The sequence below is a fragment of the Pristiophorus japonicus genome, chromosome 4 (genome assembly GCF_044704955.1).
Source record: "Pristiophorus japonicus isolate sPriJap1 chromosome 4, sPriJap1.hap1, whole genome shotgun sequence".
NCBI classification, from domain to species: Eukaryota; Metazoa; Chordata; class Chondrichthyes; family Pristiophoridae; genus Pristiophorus; species Pristiophorus japonicus.
The window spans coordinates 243,430,079-243,450,814 of NC_091980.1; the positions used below are offsets into that span (position 1 = coordinate 243,430,079).

Here is a 20,736-nt window from a genome sequence, read left to right on the forward strand (position 1 = left end):
AAACAAGGTGTTTTGAGAATGGGCGAGAAGCCGGCGATCAGAAACCCCTCTTTTAATGCCCACGCCAGAAATAATGCCCATTTTTGGGCAATAAGCTCATGAGTGGAGGTTCTAGCCCATGGAAATTAGAATGGCAGGGGTATTTTTTAGTTTTTGTTTTGCAAAGTATTATTTTTCTAAGTTAGGATGCTTTAACAATAAATCTTTCTTTTCGTACTTACGAAAATTTCTGCGGCATGTTTCTCTACTCGGGTATTAAGGGTGTATTTACTAATTGCCATGTTATTTACATTTGCATTTATTTTAATGTGCTCTCTTGGTAATCTATTCCAAACATGTCATGATATTTTAAGTGAGCATACACCCATTGCAATTTACTTTATTTTGCATAAAATAGCTACAGTACATGTAAGGTATGTATTACCTTCTGAGGTTTGGTACAAAAATAGTGTATTTTTATATTTAGGGGTAGGCACACACCTGCAAAGTTAGCCCCTTAACCTATATTTGAGGCAGTATTTCAAGTGTCACCTTTTTGTGAATATATTAACTTTAAAAAAATCTGTTGATCAGGTTTTGCAAGTTTTCATGGGTTGGCATATAAGCAACCTAGATTATAAAGGTCTTGAAATCGCTGGGGCCTTTCTCTGATGCCGGAATTGGAACAGTGCAAAACCTCCAGCTGCATGTCTGCTGCACTAAATCTTCAGATCAGGGTAATTTACATTTGAAGGGTTGATGGAGACCCATGCCTTTGTGGGGTTACTGGAGTATCCTCCTCACTGGGGATGCAGGAATTTTGGAAAGGTACCTTGCATTAAAGGTGACCATCATGCTTTTCAAAGATGGGCAGAGAAGGTCAACATTTTTCACAATTCAATATTGACATAAAGACATAAGAACATAAGAACATAAGAATTAGGAACAGGAGTAGGCCATCTAGCCCCTCGAGCCTGCTCCGCCATTCAACAAGATCATGGCTGATCTGGCCATGGACTCAGCTCCACTTACCCGCCCGTTCCCCGTAACCCTTTATTCCCTTATTGGTTAAAAATCTATCTATCTGTGACTTGAATACATTCAATGAGCTAGCCTCAACTGCTTCCTTGGGCAGAGAATTCCACAGATTCACAACCCTCTGGGAGAAGAAATTCCTTCTCAACTCGGTTTTAAATTGGCTCCCCGTATTTTGAGGCTGTGCCCCCTAGTTCTAGTCTCCCCGACCAGTGGAAACAACCTCTCTGCCTCTATCTTGTCTATCCCTTTCATTATTTTAAATGTTTCTCTAAGATCACCCCTCATCCTTCTGAACTCCAACGAGTAAAGACCCAGTCTACTCAATCTATCATCATAAGGTAACCCCCTCATCTCCGGAATCAGCCTAGTGAATCGTCTCTGTACCCCCTCCAAAGCTAGTATATCCTTCCTTAAGTAAGGTGACCAAAACTGCACGCAGTACTCCAGGTGCGGCCTCACCAATACCCTACACAGTTGCAGAAGGACCTCCCTGCTTTTGTAACTGATCATAATTTTCTGATTTATGATCGCAGCATACATGGCAGTTAGAATATAGAGTTCTTTGCCACAAACCATTGGAAAGCACAATCCATACATTTTTTAATCAGGAAGTAGGAATCTGCCAATTGAAGCATTTGTGGGCTCCACTTTCACCAGAATCTTGTCCTGGCACACATCATGCAGGTATAACATTAAGGTCAATTGATCACAAACTGGTGGGAAGCATCCATCCCCCTTCGAAAGGAATTTGTCAGCATATAGAAAATTCATCCTAACCACATACACTGCACAGCCAATAAACGCCACCTCCCAAGAATTTCTGGTTCAATGTGTTTTAGGATGTGTGTTGTAACAGGTGACATCAGTTAGGATTGACAACTCTGTTGCTGGAGGTTTCAACACATGACCGCTCGCCCAGTCAAACAGCCATTTTTGTTATCTCCAATATTTTTATAATAAAGTGTTCAAAGAAAATTAAAAAACCCACAAGTTTTCAAATGCTCCTCTGATTTTTCAAGAAATTTCTAACAATAGTGTCCAGGAAATTAATATTTAATTCCTGAAGACTGCAGGCAATCCTGGAGATTTGGCAACCCTGCTTACGCTGTGCTATTAGATTATTCCTCATTTCTTTCATTGGCTGCCACTGCCAGTGAGAAGAATGACAAGAAGGTAACGAGACAGTAGAAATTTAAAGATAGATATTCCAAATCATGTGGCTAGATGCCATGCATTGGAAAACTGTGAGCATCAGGCTAAAAAAATCATTAATTCATGAATGATTTGAATAAGGAATTCTCTGGCCTACTGTTGTTGAAGCAGAATCAATAGGTTCTATTAAAAGATAACTGGATAGTTCCATGAAAAACAGGAATATTAAAGGATAAAGGAAGTGAGCAAAAAAGTCGGATTAGTCTCGTTGATTTGCAGAGAAAAATACCAGCGCTGAATTGATGGGATGAATGGCCTGTTTCTGTCATGATTCTAAACCAATTCCACTAAAAATGAATATACACTGGATAAATGAGCAGTAGGTGGCACATTAGGTCAGCTGCAAAAGGTTTAGTTTGGTGAAAATTATGTCCATTTGTAAGGAGTGGATGAAATTTGCAAGTTTTAAACTCTGCATCAGTGCTTTGGTTCCCTCCAAAATGAAATGCATTATGCAACCTTGCAGTTGGACACTTGGTGGTGCTAATGAGCTGAAAAAAGGCAGTTTTGTGATAACGCACAGTGCTCTCTGCAAGTACTGTGCTAATTAGCAGTCAGCTGAAGTCACAGTTACCAAATCATTGTGCCGAAAGCCAAGTAACATTTTAATGTGATTCTAATGAGAACCACAGTTCTTGCCTCTGGAGTCTTAAGCAACATCAAGAGATGCACTGTCAGTTGTTGATGCCTTTGATTCCTTTGTTTTCTTGATGAAGTTTCAGGAACAGTAAGAAAACGTTTTTTTATCATTATTAATATTTTTTCTCACCATCTTTTCCTCTCCTTTCCTAAGTTGTGCACTCATTGCTAGAGTACAGTTTCATGAGCACAGAGCTTCTTCCAATATTTTACCTAAGTGACAATTATTCATGTGTGAGTTTTGACAGGCTGTTAGATGCAGAAGCATCACAGGCCAGCCTGATTCAGTCTTCACCTAATGTTTCAGAAATGTGTATTTCCAGTGGAGGTTTGCAATCAAACATACGAGCCCTAATCAATTTGCCCTCTCTAATCCAAGGATGTTGTAGGTATTCGTAAATCTGGACTTGTCAGTCGATGATTCAATGCAATGAAATATCATGGCCCTGAAATCCCATTGGGGTTCACCCATTCTCTAGCAGGAGACAGGCAGAACTGCCAAAGAAATGGCGTAAACAGCCATTTTCATATATCTATGCCATTTCTCCAGGGGTCTGTCAGTGTCCTGCCACTGAGGAGAATAGTAGAAACCCAGTGGAATTTGAGGGCTGACATATTTAAGCAATCTTTAATTTTTTCTCTTCATAATTTTGGAAATTTATTTTAATATTTTTTTAAATATTTGCACTCATTTTTATTTGAAAATGTACTCTTCATTTCAGAGGGCTGGAGATCTTGGATCTTTTTCCTAGACTTCAGCTGATTAGGTCTAGAAAAAAGGACATCGGGATAGGATTGCCATTTTTTGTCCAGTACAAAAACTTAGAGCAGAAGGCAAAGCCTATTAGTTTGTGCTTTTTACTGACTGTCATACCCAGTAATCAAGCAACATAATGTTGGTATTTGGGGCTAGAAATTTGGTTTTCAGCCAAAATTATATTTTTCCGCCAAAATTACCATTTTTGCTTCGCTATCAGGCTGTAAATTCAACCTTTGATTTGCGTAGTGGTAAAAATCGACGTTGAACGAGGATTCACGGTGCAAACTGCGAATTTCGGCAACTTTAGTCCAAGGCCGATACTGCTGCGAGTTGGGCCTTTCGAGGGCAGAAAAACACTTAAAAATAAATTGGAAAAAACCAAAAAAAATTCACAAAACATTTACAAGACACTTACCTATCAAATCGCTGCAAAAGAATTTAAAAATAAAAACTTTAACTTACCGTTTTGCAGGTCTTCATACTTACCGCTGTTGGCAGGCCTGCTACGACAGGTGGAAAGCGCCATCACACAAAGGTCACTGAACTTTCCGCCGACTGGATTTTCGCCAAAAAAGGTGAAATAGCACCAAAAACCCGGTTGCAAAATCGCTGAATTTCCAGCCTGATGTCCTATCCTCCCTCCAAGAAAAAGAGAATTTGGGTAATCACTGATACGAAACTTACAATAATGTTTTCAACTTAAAAATGGAAAAGTTTAAATTTATATCAGTTAATTTTTTTGAAGGTTTATCAGCATAAAGTCAACATGAGTATCCAGGGCCCTGGTCTCTGTGTTCTGTAACACCTGGCATGGAATCAAAAAATTCAAATGTTTACATCCTGCAGAGAGCATTACTTTCAAAGATCAATTGGAATAAAGTGATTATCTATCTCCAGTAGAGTCTTTGTCTTTGTCTTTCTTCTAAGAAGCATCCATTACACATCACTGGAATGAGTTGGTATTGGGTCATGTTACTGGAAAAATAATTACATAAAGCACTACTTCCATTTGTGATATTTTACGATGTCAATTTTTTTCCATTTTCTCTCTTCAAGTATTAACTCCCTCCTGGGGATATGGTTTCACTTGCAACATTGCCTTCGAACTTTTTCTAAAGAGCTATTATCTATGGGTGAGCTGTTTGACCCTTTGAACCATCACAGCCAATTTTGTCCTTAGCCGGTATTGCAATCATGAGTGTGAACATTGACCAGTGTTCCCCTACCTAACACAAGGGATATGAGGTTAATTGTAGCAACCCTACTTACTGTCACCCTGGCTAAAATGAGCTAATTCAGTACAGAGCAGAAATTCAACCTGTGACCCTTTTGGTGAATATGTCTCCAAGCCATCTAGGTAGCTAGTCCTTAAAATGTATTATTTTCACAGATACATTAGGAATCTATGTTATAATTGAAAGCACAAAGACATTTTGTATTTGAGAATTTTTTTCAACTGCTCAGTAAAAATTGCTTATCTTCACTACATGGAAAAGCTAAACAGAAAGAGAGATGATTGAACAATCCTATTGTGCGTATTCCTTTCGATTCAGTGCATTGGTCATCCAGTCTGCAGAAGGCGCTGAAATGGAGAAAAAGCGAAATTTTCAATAAAGCAAACTGCTCGCCTGTAAGAGCCCATCTGCGAGAGTGTCACATGGTTCAGTGCTCAATCCTGACCTCTTACGTTTTAATGCGCAGAGGATGTACCAACCATTCGCCGCCTCCTATGACAGAGGCTGTTGAAAAGCTGCATTTGAGCAATGCGAGTGGTAGATCGCGGAGCGGGACACAGGCACTCCTCTCCTCCCTTCTCCCCAGCCTGAGCCCCAGCCTAAACCAGCATTGATGCCCCGGGAGACTGCTCGCTCCGAATGTGCTTCATCGGGATCGTCATTTGCTAACCTTCAGGCGGCATCGCTGGCAGCCGAGCGGAGGCCGGGAAGTGCTGTGAGATCCAGCAGCAGTTGGTAAGCGTTGTTTCAGTTGCTGAATGAAATTGCAACCGTTTAGCACAAGATGCACATTGTAACCGGCACCAACAGCTGCAGGAAGTATCCATTTGAAGTTGCTGTTCGGCAGGGGTGAGCCTCAAGGACAGACAGGACATTCCTCTCCAGTCACTGCAAAAATATTTTGCAGCCTTAAAGTTGCTAACATTTTATTGGATTCGGTATTTACTTTTTATTGAATATGATATTTACTTTCGATTTCCTAACCGAGATTGCAGTTTACTGTATGTGGGTTTAACTAAATAGGGGTCATCTTTGCTTATATGAAATTGTAGAGGTAGCTTGTTTGGAGTCTGAGTTTCGGGGTGAGCCAGTTTGCCGATTGACCCTCCAGGGGTGCTGACTGACCCTCCCAAGATCCAGTTTGCCGACTGACCCTCCCGGGATCCAGTTTGCCGATTGACCCTCCAGGGGTGCCGACTGACCCTCCCGGGATCCAGTTTGCCGACTGACCCTCCCGGGATCCAGTTTGCCGACTGACCCTCCCGGGATCCAGTTTGCCGACTGACCCTCCCGGGATCCAGTTTGCCGACTGACCCTCCCGGGATCCAGTGCTGAGCTCCAGACTCGCTGAGATCTCCCCGCCCTCTGTTTGTCATTCATCTTGTTCTATGTGTCGCTGTTCCAGGGTTTTATGTTCGCCAGTGGCTTTGTGTGGCAAGCGTTAACTTCTGGAAGCAGGTTACTGTTCATACTGTAACCGCTGTGTGACGACGTTCATTGAGATCTTTCATTTCAAACAAGTGACCGCTGTTTTGATCTGTGACCAAGTTCAAATTCTACATTGTATGCAGTAACAGCCAAGGATCTGATCAAGTTTCTATTTGTCAGTTTGTCCTTGTATACCATGGCTGATGGCATTTGCAAGTGTGTGCCCACTGTTGCTTCGTTTTGCTGATGGCAGTGATATTAAGATTGTTATTTACAGAATTCTCAAATATTGCTACGATCAAGCATGTCAAAATTAATTTAATCTAGAGTTGATCTCTTTCTAAATCAATTTATTTCTTTAGGCTCATGATCATAAACGTTGTAATTCTAACAGTATTAGTATAGTAACCTGTTGTCCTCTTTTAACAAAATTGTGGCTTACAATCCGAGCCGGATTAAGAATTCTTGGCATCCTGGACACCAAGAACATTTAGGGCCCCTCTGCACCCACACAAACACCTCCCCACCGCCGCCCCCCCCCCCTCCCTCCCAATCCACTAAAACACAAATGTGTACTAAAAATGCATGAAGAAATAGTCCTGGAAAATGTTAATACACAGCATTAATAATAAAGCAAATCGTATTGCGGTATGCTACACTCAAATGAAACTAATCTAGCAGCTGAGTTTCACCAGGGCTGGAGTTTTGGCTGAGGCCTCTGGCCATGGAGTTCATAGGCCTGTGCGTTAATCCGCCCTTGCTTATAATGTACCAAGTATTACCTATTAAAATGATAATGCTGCCTTTTTAAATTATACAATGTTGGAATGCAGCAGGTACTTCTACTTTTAGTTTTGGGAAGTATTTGGGATACTGTCATGTATGTAACCATCATGCAAGGGTAATCTTCATGTAACTGTAACCTTCATGCAACTCCTGTACACTGTACTTATACCCTAGAAATGCACACCCTGACCACAGGGGTGAACTTGTGGGAGACACTCCTCACCTGGGTTTCCAGGTATAAAAGGGGAGTTCCCACCCAGGGTCAGCACTCCTTGGTCCTGGGAATAAAGGTTAAGGTCACAGAATGACTGTGTCTGCAGTAAATGCCTCATGTGAATTTATAGTAAGGTGCAGGGACACCACATTTGGCGATGAGAAACGGGAATCACCGAACCACGAGGATGGCCACCGGTAGCACAGAGGAATGTTACTGTGTGGGTGAGGACTGGGATGACTTTGTGGGGAAACTCCAGCAGAGCTTTGTCACGAAGGACTGGCTGGAAGAAACAGCGGCTGACAAGCGGAGGGCGCATCTACTGACCAGCTGCGGACCACAGATGCATGCGCTGATGAAAGACCTGCTCGCAACCCAAAAGCCAGCGGACAAGTCCTTTGAAGAGCTCAGCCAGCTGATCAGTGAGCATCTCAAGCCGGCGAGTAGCGTACACATGGCCCGGCATCGGTTCTACACACACCGGCGTCGGGAGGGACAAAACATCTCGGACTTCGTTGCGGACCTGCGGTGCTTGGCCAGTCTCTGTAAGTTCACAGACGCCTGCAGGGGGGAGATGTTAAGGGATTTCTTCATTGAGGGCATTAATCATGCCGGGATTTTCAGGAAGCTCATAGAGACCAAGGACTTGACTTTAGAAGGGGCGGCGTTGATAGCTCAGACCTTCATGGCAGGGGAAGAGGAGACCAAGCTAATTTACGCGCGCAGCCCTGGTCCCAACGTGGCGATGGACCAGGGAGTTAACACGGTGAACGCGGCTCGGGACCCCGCAGGCAGGCAAAGGCATTTCGAAACCGCCCAGGCAGCAACAGGCTCCAGGGTGGGCCTGCAACAGGGACAATGGAAAGGGGATCGGCAATTCACGCCATCACGAGGAACAATGCGTCCCGCGATGGGACCATTAACACCCACCATCCGAGTGCTTAGAAACAACCAAATGGGCAATCAGAGAGGAATGCCTGGTAACAATCCTTTTGTTAACAACAATCTCAGCTCATGCTGGAGGTACGGGTAGACATACTGCGAAAAGCTGCAGGTTTCAGCAATATACCTTTAGGATTTGTAACGTCAGTGGACACTTGGCCAGGATGTGCAAAAAGGCTGTAGCGAGGCGAATCTGCGAGACAGAGGAACCAGACGAGGGGTCTGCAATGCAGGATGATGCCTGGGGAAAATCCATGGATGCTGAAGTTCAGCGGGTTCATGTGGCTGACGTCCACGGCTCATACACTAAAACGCCACCCATGATGATGAAAGTTTAATTGAATGGCATCCCAGTGCGCATGGAGCTGGATACGGGAGCTAGCCAGTCACTTATGAGCGCCCAACAATTTGAGAGACTATGGCCACGCAGAGCTAGCAGGCCCAAACTGGAATGCATTGACACGCAGCTATGGACGTACACCAAAGAGATCATCCCAGTGCTAGGCAGTGCAAACTTGGTGGTAACACATGATGGATTACAGAACCGGCTGCCACTCTGGATCGTCCCGGGAAATGGCCCCGCGCTCTTGGGGAGGAGTTGGCTAGCCGAGATGAATTGGAAATGGGGGGATGTGCACGCCATTTCATCTGTGGAGCAAAGTTCATGCTCACAGGTCTTACAAAAATTCGTGTCACTGTTTCAACCCAGTGTCGGAATGTTCAAGGGCACTAAAGTAGTGATGCGCATCACTCCGGATTCCAGACCAGTGCACCACAAAACCAGAGTGGTGCCTTATGTGATGCGTGAAAAATTGAAAGTGAATTGGACAGGCTGCTCAGAGAGGGCATAATTTCGGCCATCGAATTCAGCGACTGGGCAAGTCCCATCGTTCCTGTCCTTAAAGCAGAAGGCTCGGTCAGGATTTGTGGCGACTACAAAGCCACCATCAACCGAGTGTCGCTGCAAGACCAATATCCGCACCTATTTGCCACGCTGGCAGGTGGCAAGCTGTTCACGAAGCTGGACCTCACTTCGGCCTACATGACTCAGGAACTGGCGGAAGAATCCAAGCTTCTGACCACCACCACGACGCACAAGGGATTATTCATCTACAACAGGTGCCCGTTTGGCATTCGTTCGGCGGCAGCTATCTTTCAGCGGAACATGGAAAGCTTGCTCAAATCCATTCCTGGAACAATCGTATTCCAAGACGACATTCTTATAACGGGTCGAGACACCAAGGAACACCTCCACAACCTGGAGGAGGTGCTACGCCGACTGGACCGGCTAGGCTTGCGACTAAAAAAGGCCAAGTGTGTGATTTTGGCCCCAGAGGTCGAGTTTTTGGGCAGAAAGGTTGCCGCAGACGGGATCCGGCCCACTGAATCAAAAACGGAGGCGATCTGCTGGGCGCCCAGGCCCGGCAACACGTCGGAGTTGCAATCATTCCTGGGACTTTTGAATTATTTCGGGAACTTTCTGCCGAACTTAAGCACATTGTGGGAGCCGTTACACATGCTCCTGCGTAAAGGTTGTGAATGGCTTTGGGGGGATTGTCAAGAACGGGCTTTCAATAAGGCGAGGAAACTGCTGTGTTCTAACAAACTGTTGACTTTGTATGACCCCTGTAAAAAACTGGTTTTAATGTGCGATGCATCATCCTACGGGGTTGGGTGTGTTTTGCAGTAGGGTAATGATGACAGCCGGCTCCAACCGGTGGCTTATGCCTCCAGGTCACTCTCCCAGGCAGAGTGTGGATACGGCATGGTCAAAAAGGAAGCACTTGCTTGTGTTTATGGTGTGAAAAAGATGCACCAGTACCTTTTCAGTAGACGGTTTGAGCTAGAAACGGACCACAAGCCGTTAAAATCCCTGTTGTCCGACAGCATGGCTGTCAATGCCAATGCGTCAGTTCGCATACAGCGATGGGCTCTCACGCTGGCTGCGAAGGACTACACCATAGGGCACCGGCCAGGCACCGAAAATTGCGCTGACGTGCTCAGCAGGCTCCCACTGGCCACCACTGAGGGGGCGTCGGAGCAAAGCGTTGAGATGGTCATGGCCGTTGAGGCTTTTGACACCGCAGGCTCCCCCATCACAGCCCACCAGATCAAACTCTGGACCAACAGAGACCCCTCCTATCCATGATAAAGAAATGTGTTCTGACTGGGGATTGGGCGCCCGCACATGGGGCGTGCCCCGAGGAGGTCAGACCGTTTCAGAGACGGATGGATGAGCTCTCCATCCAAGCCGACTACCTGCTATGGGGCAGCCAGGTAGTCATGCCCCAGAAAGGAAGGGAAGCGTTCATCAGGGAACTCCACAGCGAGCACCCTGGCATCGTGTTAATGAAGGCCATTGCCCGGTCACATGTATGGTGGCCGGGGATTGACTCAGACCTGGAACACTGTGTTCGCAGGTGCACAACGTGTGCCCAGCTGGGCAATGCCCCCAGGGAGGCCCCACTTAGCCCGTGGACCTGGCCCACCAGGCCATGGTCACGTATTCACGTAGACTATGCGGGCCCATTCATGGGGAAAATGTTCCTGATCGTTGTCGATGCATACTCGAAATGGATCGAGTGCATCATATTAAACTTGTGCACGACATCCATCACCGTGGAGAGTCTGCGTACGGTTATCGCGACCCACGGCTTGCCGGACATTCTGGTCAGTGACAATGGCCCGTGTTTCACCAGCCATGAATTCTAGGAGTTTATGTCGGGAAATGGTATCAAACATGTCCGGACAGCGCCGTTCAAGCCGGCTTCCAATGGCCAGGCGGAACGGACAGTCCAAGTCATAAAACAGGGCATGCTACGCATCCAAGGACCCTCCCTTCAGTACCCTATCGCGCCTCCTGCTGGCCTACAAGCCAGCAGAACTCCTCATGAAACGCACGCTTAAAACGCGGCTGTCCCTCATTCACCCAGCCCTGGCAGACATTGTTGAGGGCAAGCGGCAGTCCTAAACCGAGTTCCATGATCGAAACTCAAGGGGGAGGTGTGTAGAAATGGATGACCCGGTATTTGTTGTTAACCATGCTTTGGGACCCAAGTGGCTTGAGGGCACAATAATCGGCAAAGAAGGGAATAGGGTCATGGTGGTCAGACTAAACAATGGGCAGATATGCCGCCAACACTTGGACCAAGTAAAGAAAAGGTTCAGCATAGACACGGAGGAACCTGAAGAAGAGCATGAGATGTCATACACACCACTGCCAGTGGACGAGTAACAAGGACAGTCCACAGCATGCACAGTCCCTGCGGCCAGGCCGGAATCACCTCAGGTGACAGACGCATGCCAAGGCTCAGCCACCAGAGCTCCAACTGCGGCGCTCCACGACAGAGCATCGACCACCCGAAAGACTTAACCTTTGACACAAAATGACGTAAGGGGGGAGGTGATGTCATGTATGTAACCGTCATGCAACGGTAATCTTCATGTAACTGTAACCTTCATGCAACTCCTGTACACTGTACTTATACCCTAGAAATGCACATCCTGACCACAGGGGGTGAACTTGTGGGAGACACTCCTCACCTGGGTTTCCAGGTATAAAAGGGGAGGTCCCACCCAGGCCAGCACTCCTTGGTCCTGGGAATAAAGATTACGGTAACGTAGTGACTGTGTCTGCAGTACATGCCTCGTGTGAATTTGTAGTAAGGTGCAGGAACACCACAGATACAGTGGTGATCTTCAGTAGTTTTTAACAGACCAGATGGAGATCATCATTCAGAAAAAGAGTATTAGCTCAGTCTTTAGAGATCACCCTGCACTACAGTATAGAAATTACAGACGGATGCCATTTCGCCCATTGTGTGAGTGTAAGTCCTTCAACTGGACCGTCTCTAATTTAATTTGCCTGCCCTCTCTCTCTGTATCCTTTTATATTTGTCCTTTTCAAATAGTTATCTAATTCCTTTTTAAATGAAATATATGATATTTAAAATGATACATGACGTAAAATTTTTGAATGATCACGCTTCTGTGAAGCGCCTTGGAATGTTTCCCTATGTTAAAGGTGCTAAATAAACGCAAGTGATATATAATATCTGCTTCAGTGGCATCTTTTTGTAATAATGCTCTGTATGGGGCCGGTGGGGGAGACAGTGAGATTATTCTTGCTTCTCCTTGCCTCTTCCAGTAGTAATCCTGAATCTATTCTCCATTGCTACCATTTTGCCAACAAGTGGAAATAATCTTTCACGTCTTACTCCCTCAAAACCAATCAAAATTTTGAAAAACTATTAGATCTATCAATTCTCTGTTTCAGTGGAAAAGTTCCAATGTCCTGGTCAATATTTATCCTTAATCAACATCACTAAAACAGATTATCCAGCCATTTATCTCATTTCCCTTTGTGGGACCTTATTGTTTACAAATGGGCTGCCACATTTCCCTACAGTACTACAACAACAACAACTTGCATTTGTATAATGCCTTTAACATAGTAAAACATCCCAAAGTGCTTCACAGGAGTGTTAGAAAACAACATTTGACACCGAGCCACATAAGGAAATATTAGAGCAGATCTTGGTCAAAGAGGTAGGTTTTAAGGAGCGTCTTAAAGGAGGAAAGGAAGGTAGAGAGGCGGGGAGGTTTAGGGTGGGATTCCAGAGCTCAGGGCCTTGGCAGCTGAGGCCATGGCTAAAAATGGTGGAACAATTAAAATTGGTGATGCTCAAGAGGCCAGAAATAGAGGAGCGCAGATATCTCAGAGGGTTGTGGGTCTGGAGGAGATTACAGAGTTCAGGAGGGATTTGAAAACAAGGATGAGAATTTAAAAATCAAAGCATTGCTTAACTGGGAGCCAATGTAGGTGAGCGAGCACAGGGGTGATGGGTGAATGGGACTTGGTGCGAGTTAGGACACAGGCAGCAGAGGTTTGGATGACCTCAAGTTTACGTAGGGTAGAACGTGGGAGGAGTGCGTTGGAAGAGTCAAGTCTAGAGGGCTTCAGCAGTAGATGAGCTGAAGCAAGGGTTGAGTCTGACGATGTTCTGGAGGTGGAAATAGGCAGTCTTAGTGATGACACGGATATGTAGTCGGAAGCTCATTGCGGGGTCAAATATGACACCAAGGTTGCGAACAGTCTCGTTCAGCCTCAGACAGTTGCTATCCCGAGGTCATAAAAGGTATACAAGTTCTTTCTTGCGTCTTTAAGCCCTACCATCAATAAAAATATACCTGTAAATTTGCCTTTCACCTGCTCCATTTTTTGTGAAAAATTTGCAGCTGCAAACATTTAGTTTCCAGTCTTGCTCTGGACAGAGTCAAATTCCTGTTAATGCTACAACACATATTTACGTATCCATTTTAATTAGTCCCTCCTAGTTTCTCAAACTTAATTTAGAATGTTTTGCTTTTAGCATATAAACCAGTAACCCTGGCTCATTCATGCTCAGTACCATTTTACTTTCTATCTTCTCTTTCAAAAGTTCCCTTCTGTTCAAATCCTTCCCCAAGCTTAATATTTTAGCCTGCTTTGCCCTTTTTCTTATTCTTAACCCTCCTGCATATGCTCTTAAGTTTTGCTTCTCCCCTGTCTTAGTAGTTAAAAACATTTTGCCACTGCTCTATTTACTCACTGTGAGGACGTTGTTACTGGTTTGTTACTTCCTTATTTATTCTTTTCACATTGGAAACATAATGAGAATAATGGAGAACAGTACATGATTGCATCTGAATGCATAGTGTATCATAGAATCATAGAAATTTACAGCACGGAAGGAGGCCATTTCGGCCCATCGTGTCCTCGCCGGCCGACAAAGCGCTATCCAGCCTAATCCCACTTTCCAGCTCTTGGCCTGTAGCCTTGTAGGTTACAGCACTTCAAGTGCATATCCAGGTACTTTTTAAATGTGGTGAGGGTTTCTGCCTCAACCACCTTTTCAGGCAGCGAGTTCCAGACCCCCACCACCCTGAAAAAAATTCCCCTCAAATCCCCTCGAAACCTCCTACCAATCACTTTAAATCTATGCCCCCTTGTTGTTGGCCTCTCTGCTAAGGGAAATAGGTTCTTTCTATCCACCCTATCTAGGCCCCTCATAATTTTATACACGTCAATAAGGTCTCCCCTCAGCCTCCTCTGTTCCAAAGAAAACAACCCCAGCCTATCCAATCTTTCCTCACAGCTAAAGTTCTCCAGTCCAAGCAACATCCTTGTAAATCTCCTCTGTACCATCTCGAATGCAATCACATCTTTGCTGTAATATGGTGACCAGAACTGCATGTAGTATTCCAGTTATGGCTTAATTAGTGTTTTATACAATTTAAACATAACCTCCCTGCTCTTGTATTCCATGCCTCGGCTAATAAAGGCAAGTATTCCGTTTGCCGCCTTAACCATCTTATCTACCTGTCCTGCTACCTTTAGAGATCTGTGGACATGCACTCCAAGGTCTCTTTGTTCCTCTGCACTCTCAGTGTCCTACCATTTATTGTATATTCCCTTGTCTTGTTAGCCTTCCCCAAATGCATTGCCTCACACTTCTCCGGATTGAATTCCATTTGCCACTGTTCTGCCCACCTGACCAGTTCATTGATATCTTCCTGCAGTCCACAGCTTTCGTCTTCATTATCAACCACACATCCAATTTTTGTATCACTGCAAACATTTTAATCATACCCCCCAACATTCAAGTCTAAATCATTGATATATATCACAAAAAGCAAGGGACCTGGTACTGAGTCCTGTGGAACTGCACTGGAAACAGCCTTGCAGTCACAAACACTCATTGACCATTACCTTTTGCTTCCTGACTCTGAGCCAATTTTGGATCCTCTGTCATTTACTGTTCAGATTTTTAAATAGGAAAAATTAATTTTTAAGTATAAAAGTTGAAATCATTAATCATTTACAAATTAACCATTGTACTCCCTCCCGGTTGTATCACCTTCCTCTCACACGAGGGAAATTAGATAGTTGAGTCATGGCTTTCTTCATGGCTGCTTCATAATAACTATCAAGAGATAAAATGTCACCCACAAAGTCTTTCCTTTTCCTGAGATCTGTTGCCGCATTACCATTTGATGCTATTCCTGATGATTTAGTGCAATGTCTAGGAAATCATAGAAGAGAAACACTTTCATATGATTTTGAAGCTGCTGTTGGAACTTGGACAAGGTGAGCAGGAGCTGTAATCTGATACCGTGGATGGTATCTCTTAGCAACTTATTTAATTTATATTGAGTCAAATGTTCATACTTTAAATGGAAGTTCTCGCCTAAAGCACAGCTTTTAATTAATATGCTTAATGCTGCTTGAATGGTGGACCTATTGCAGCGCGGACTTATTTTCTGATGTTTTAATTTTATTTTATTTTCACGGGCTGTTTCAGTGGGTAGATACACTGCATGTTGTGGAGAGGAAGAGAAGGTGGGTGAGGGAACCAGTAGGAGGGCTGATCGCGGATGGCAGGAGTGCTGTGGAGCCAGCACTCCTGCTCCTCCTGGCTTCACATCAATTTATATATATTTTTTAAACTTGCCTACCTCTGATGTTTTAATCCTATTTTCAAGGGCTGTTTCAATGATTCAGTGGGTAGATACACTGCATGTTGTGGTACTGGCCCATACAGATCAAAAAGGTCTCAATCTTCGAATCTGCACCGCAAGCTGGTCTCTGCTACTACAGTTGAGCTGAGTGTCCCTACAGTTGCAGAAGAGGGGAATCAGAAATCCTTGTGTGGTGAATCAAAACAAAAAATGCTGGAAACAGTCAGCAAGTCAGGCAGCATCTGTAAAGAAAAGAAAAATGTTGATGTTTCAACCATAACCCTTTTAATTAAACTAGAAGATATTACAGATGAACAGCGTACAAAAAGAAGGGGAAGGAAAAAAGACCACATACACAAGAAAAGAAAAAGAATGCGGTATAAAGTGATTGGAGAACAGGAGAAGGTTAATTGATAGAAGTGATAATAGCGTTGGACGAAAGGAGACATAATGAGATTATTTGAGAAATAAAAGATTATATGAGACCCAGAGAACGTGTGAATTTTTAAAGCAGATTAGTTAAATTGGAGATGGAGAAGATGAAAACCTGGCAAAGTGGAACAGGCTCCAGTGGCCCAGGAATCTGATGGAAGAAAAGGAATGGTCAACGCCAAGGGTGTAGACTACCCCGCTGGCAGGGAACCCCATTCTAAGCACCAACCCACTTCCTCCCCCATCTTTTGAAGCACTGGTATACCCATCCTACACATTGTCTAGTGATCACTGCTAGTTAGTCGGGTGTTGTGTGAGAATAGGATTAGGTTTAACTGTGATGTCTTCCAATGTCAAATAGCCTGTCAACACTCGATGTCTAAGCTTGCACAAGAAGATGCCCAATGGCTGCTGGCACACAAGGAACCATACCCCAGCATGCTGTCATCTTCAAGGGAGGGGGGCTAGAAAAAATGAAACCAGTTTTTATGCTAGCAGATGTTTAGGCCAGATTCTAGAAGAGTGGCATACATAAAATAGCTCCCAGTGTTAATCCAATTCGCTTATCCTGGTGACATAATCGTAGACCTACTGAAAACAAGAGATAGCTGCACAATCATTTATTTTCTAAGTAAATCAGCTATCTTTTGCTTTCAGCTTTCTCAATGCAGTAATTAATTGCTCATTAGTAGGGCCCGTCTTCAGACCCAGAACCCGGGCCACACAGGCAGCATGCACCTCAACCCGAGGCCGCTCCGAAATTGGGCTTTGGACCTCCTTCCAATAATTTAGGTGAGCTGCTGTCACTTTTCGCACCTTCCCATTTCAGCACATAAATTTTGGACTGCTTGCCTCACTGACAGCGGCTCTCGGGTAAGTGGAGGGATGGGGGGCGGTAGGAGGGGTGTTTGCAGCTGGCAGGAGTGCAGTGGGAGTCAGGAGGAGAGTTTCTGCTTGTCCTGATTCTACATGAATTTAAATTTTTTTTTGAAAACGTATTTACATTTTTGGTGGCAACCCCTAGCTAGGCCACATTCATGTCAGGAAATCCTATACAGAGTAGGTTTGGCACCTGCTCCACTCAGGGTAGCTCAATTACTCAAAGGGATCCTGCAACAGGCATAAATAAGGCCCCTCATTAGCATATGCAAGGCATCTACACCTGTTGTAAATGGCCGCCCCAACACCTGAAAATTGTCCGAGGCTATTTATGTGTTGAACATTTTCAGGTTTACTTTGGACGCAGACCCCAGCCCTGCAAAATTGATCTCTTTTGCCCCCGTTTTACGATTTCTACCAATTGACCATTTTCTACCTTGTAGTCTTTTGTCACCAAATAATGTCAGGTAGCCTGCTGTTTGTAATATTTTGGAGACTTAACAGCTTTAAATTGTTGCCCTGCAAAATGAAGTATTACAATTCCACTGAATTGTTACACAGTCCAAAGTGTTGGAAAGAAAGATCTATGTATCACCTCCTGTTAGCATGTTTTAGTAATGTTTATTGAAGGCAACCTAGGACCTAAAATTCTCTAACCTGAAAGAGAAAATTCCTCTTCCATTTAATCGTAAATAAAAAATGATCCTGCTTTTTTCCAGAAAAAAAGCCTTGGAGTGATTCTAGTGTTCTAGCCATTTTAGCCAAAAACAGCATGTCATCATCTGACAACAAAAGATTGCTGAAGACCTCTCCCGTGTAGTTACTGCCTGCTGTTTGGTGGGTGAAAACATCAATGATGAAACCCAATTTTCCTGTGGTGACAGAATAATAAAAATAAATTGATGCTAGAAGCTAGCTACAGATGTATATTATATATTAAATACAAATTATGTGGAGCCTGAAGTTTTTTGTAACAAATGAACCTAAATTGCCACAGAGACTCGTATTTAAACCCGCCTGACAGTAACCCTTCTAGATTGGGGGCACTTTCATTTTGCTTGTTGAGCTGCAGGTGGAACCAAACAGCGTAATAAATCAAAGCTTCATTGTTTGGAGTAATAATGGATGTCAGGATAATCAAATGTTTTAAAGCTGTGACTGCCAAAGGAAAACGGCCTCAGTTGATCATTGCTTATGGCATCATGTCACTGCTTTCAAAATTGTGGCCCACTAGAAATTCTGGCTAGCTCTACTCATGCTGTGTTTAAAATGGTTAAAATCCAATTTGCATATTATAACTTTAAATAAGGTGATAAATGGTGTTTAAAGTAGCTTTCAAATGTGACAGTTTCGTCGTGAAATCTTTGCTCTGTAACAATAATCTGGGAGCTATTGTAAGTCAAGGCATCAACTGAAAGTTCATGTCCGCAACAGTTATTTAAAAAAAATAGAAATTAATTTGGCCTCAAAGTACTGAATTTTGATCACAGTTTTAAAATATGTACTTCATAATTATGTCACTGCCATAACATTAACCTCAGGGTTTTTTGAATGTGTAGAATGAGAAAAAATTTAAATATGCTACTATATTTATAAGTTTCTCTGAATAGGCTGAAACTGGTGCAAAAATGTTATCTTAATTTTGAAGTGTTAGCTTGTCTCAAATAATTTGCAGTCTTCAATGAATTCATAGTGATTGTCTGAAAGAATAAAATTAATGATGAAAGATGCAGTGAATGTTTTGAAATGCCAGTGGCCATTTTACCCAAAGTATTGTTAAACTACTTCTCTGTGGGAGTGGTGTGCTACATTGCAGTCTGTTTTCATTTCTGTAATGCAGAAGTGACTTACTGGCTTGTTAATTTGTTAGTATCAAATCCATAAGGATAGTAAATTGTATTTACTGTGCAATTTGAAATACACAAACTATTTCTAGTTCTTGTAAGTAAAATATCTTATGATCATTGCGCCGGATAATGACAAAGGAACCTTCTGTGACTAAATTGCTTTTAATATTTGAGTGCAATAATATTTTACTGATTAGGTTCAGTTATTAATGGCATGCAATTGCTGATTCAAACCAAGTGGTTCTGCCATTCAAGTCTGTTCTGGTTGTGTATCCAGCTCTGTCAGTCGCCTCTAAATCCATAGTGATTGCTAGCTGAAAACACAATGTTATCCATTGCTTGGCAATAAATTTTGCCATCTCACTTAGATGTCTGTTTTGTGAAATTTAACAATTTCACTGGCGCTGCAGTGGGTATTCTGCTGAGGCTAATTGCTTTATGGGAAGATAAAGGAAGCGTTTGAGAGATGATCTTATGGAGCTATATAAGATAATAAATGGAATGGAAAAGGTACATCCAGAAAATCACTTCAAACTCGATTATGAGAATGAGGCAAGAGAAAACTGGTTCAAACTAGGAAAAGGCAATTTTAGAACTGATATCGGGACAATATATTCTTCTTCATATAAAGAGTGATCAACACATGAAATGGACTCCTGTGTATATAGAGTATTGGCTGCAAAAATCCTGCAATCATTTAAGAAACCATTGGATTCATATTGGGGGATTTTAGAATATTCAGGATAAAATATTACACTAGACTAGAGAGAGCTCTACTTTTATAGCTAACTGATGTTTGGGAGCCCTTGTTGCTGATAATGGGTTGGGAAAAAGATAGTATTTTCAAAAATAGAGACTGTATTGCTAACAAAACATATAGTTTATAAAATGGAAATTCCCAGAAAACACTTTTGAGCCTTGGATCACCTTTCCTACTAAGCTTCTTTTGAGCGATAATACTTTGTGAAGGTGACTAATAGGCTAATAAATAACAATTAAAAATCATTGTCTGTCTCAGCTCACTGAAATGTGCTGCTTTCAGAGATTTTGATGTATAATTTGTCAGTGGATTATCACGTGTCCCAGTTGCCTGGATTCAGCACTATCATTAGAATACTTTTCATGAAAGTCTAACAGAGGATGACATGCTCCATTTCATATTAATCTCTCTGAATAATTTGTACATGTTTGGGGAGACTTGCAGATTCTTAGCAGGAGGTAGGACTGATATGTCTGAACTTGTATGGTTCTAAAATTTGAACTTTACCCAATGAATCCTAATATTCAATTAAATATATTTCTACTTGATTGATTAAGTCCACAGAAGGAAATCTTTAACGACTTTCTACAATAGAAACTTTAGAATACCTGTTATGTTTCTGCATAAATATGTTTAAATGTTGTGTAGCCTTTTTAAATGTGTGTGTGTGTGAGAGAGAGAGATCCTCAAAGAAAGGGAAACCATACTGATTTCACCCCTCCCTTTCTAAACAGGGCAGGTTAGATTATATACAACTAAAGTGTGAATTTCTCCAATTTGGAAGAGAATCCTTGCCGTTACCTATATGACCTTTCTGTTTCATTTACTGACCACATGAACATAGGAATATTCTTGGTTTTGCTTGATCATAGCTGATTTAAGCGCATGTTTGACTCTCAACCTGTGTCCATTGGGAACACTGCTACCCTAGCCCATCTCATTTCACTTGGGACCCTTCTCTATTTTAAGTTTTATTTGGGATTCGGTTCCAAAATGTTTGAAACCACTATCATCCCACATTCGCACTTCTAGCAGGGTCACTGGAAACCAACCAGGAGTGGTAATCCTAGATAGTTCTCTCCTTG

At 43.1% G+C, this 20,736-nt stretch overlaps 1 protein-coding gene across 2 annotated transcripts in view; it reads left to right on the forward strand.

Annotated features, from left to right (window-relative positions):
- Positions 1 to 5,376: 5,376 nt before the first annotated feature.
- The window catches only part of nin (ninein (GSK3B interacting protein)), a 189,226-nt gene continuing 173,866 nt past the window's right edge, over positions 5,377 to 20,736 (forward strand). For both annotated transcript variants that reach the window (XM_070879230.1, XM_070879231.1), the window contains exon 1: positions 5,377 to 5,598. The gene's annotated coding sequence lies outside the window, so the exon portion shown is untranslated. The remainder of the gene's footprint in view (positions 5,599 to 20,736) is intronic.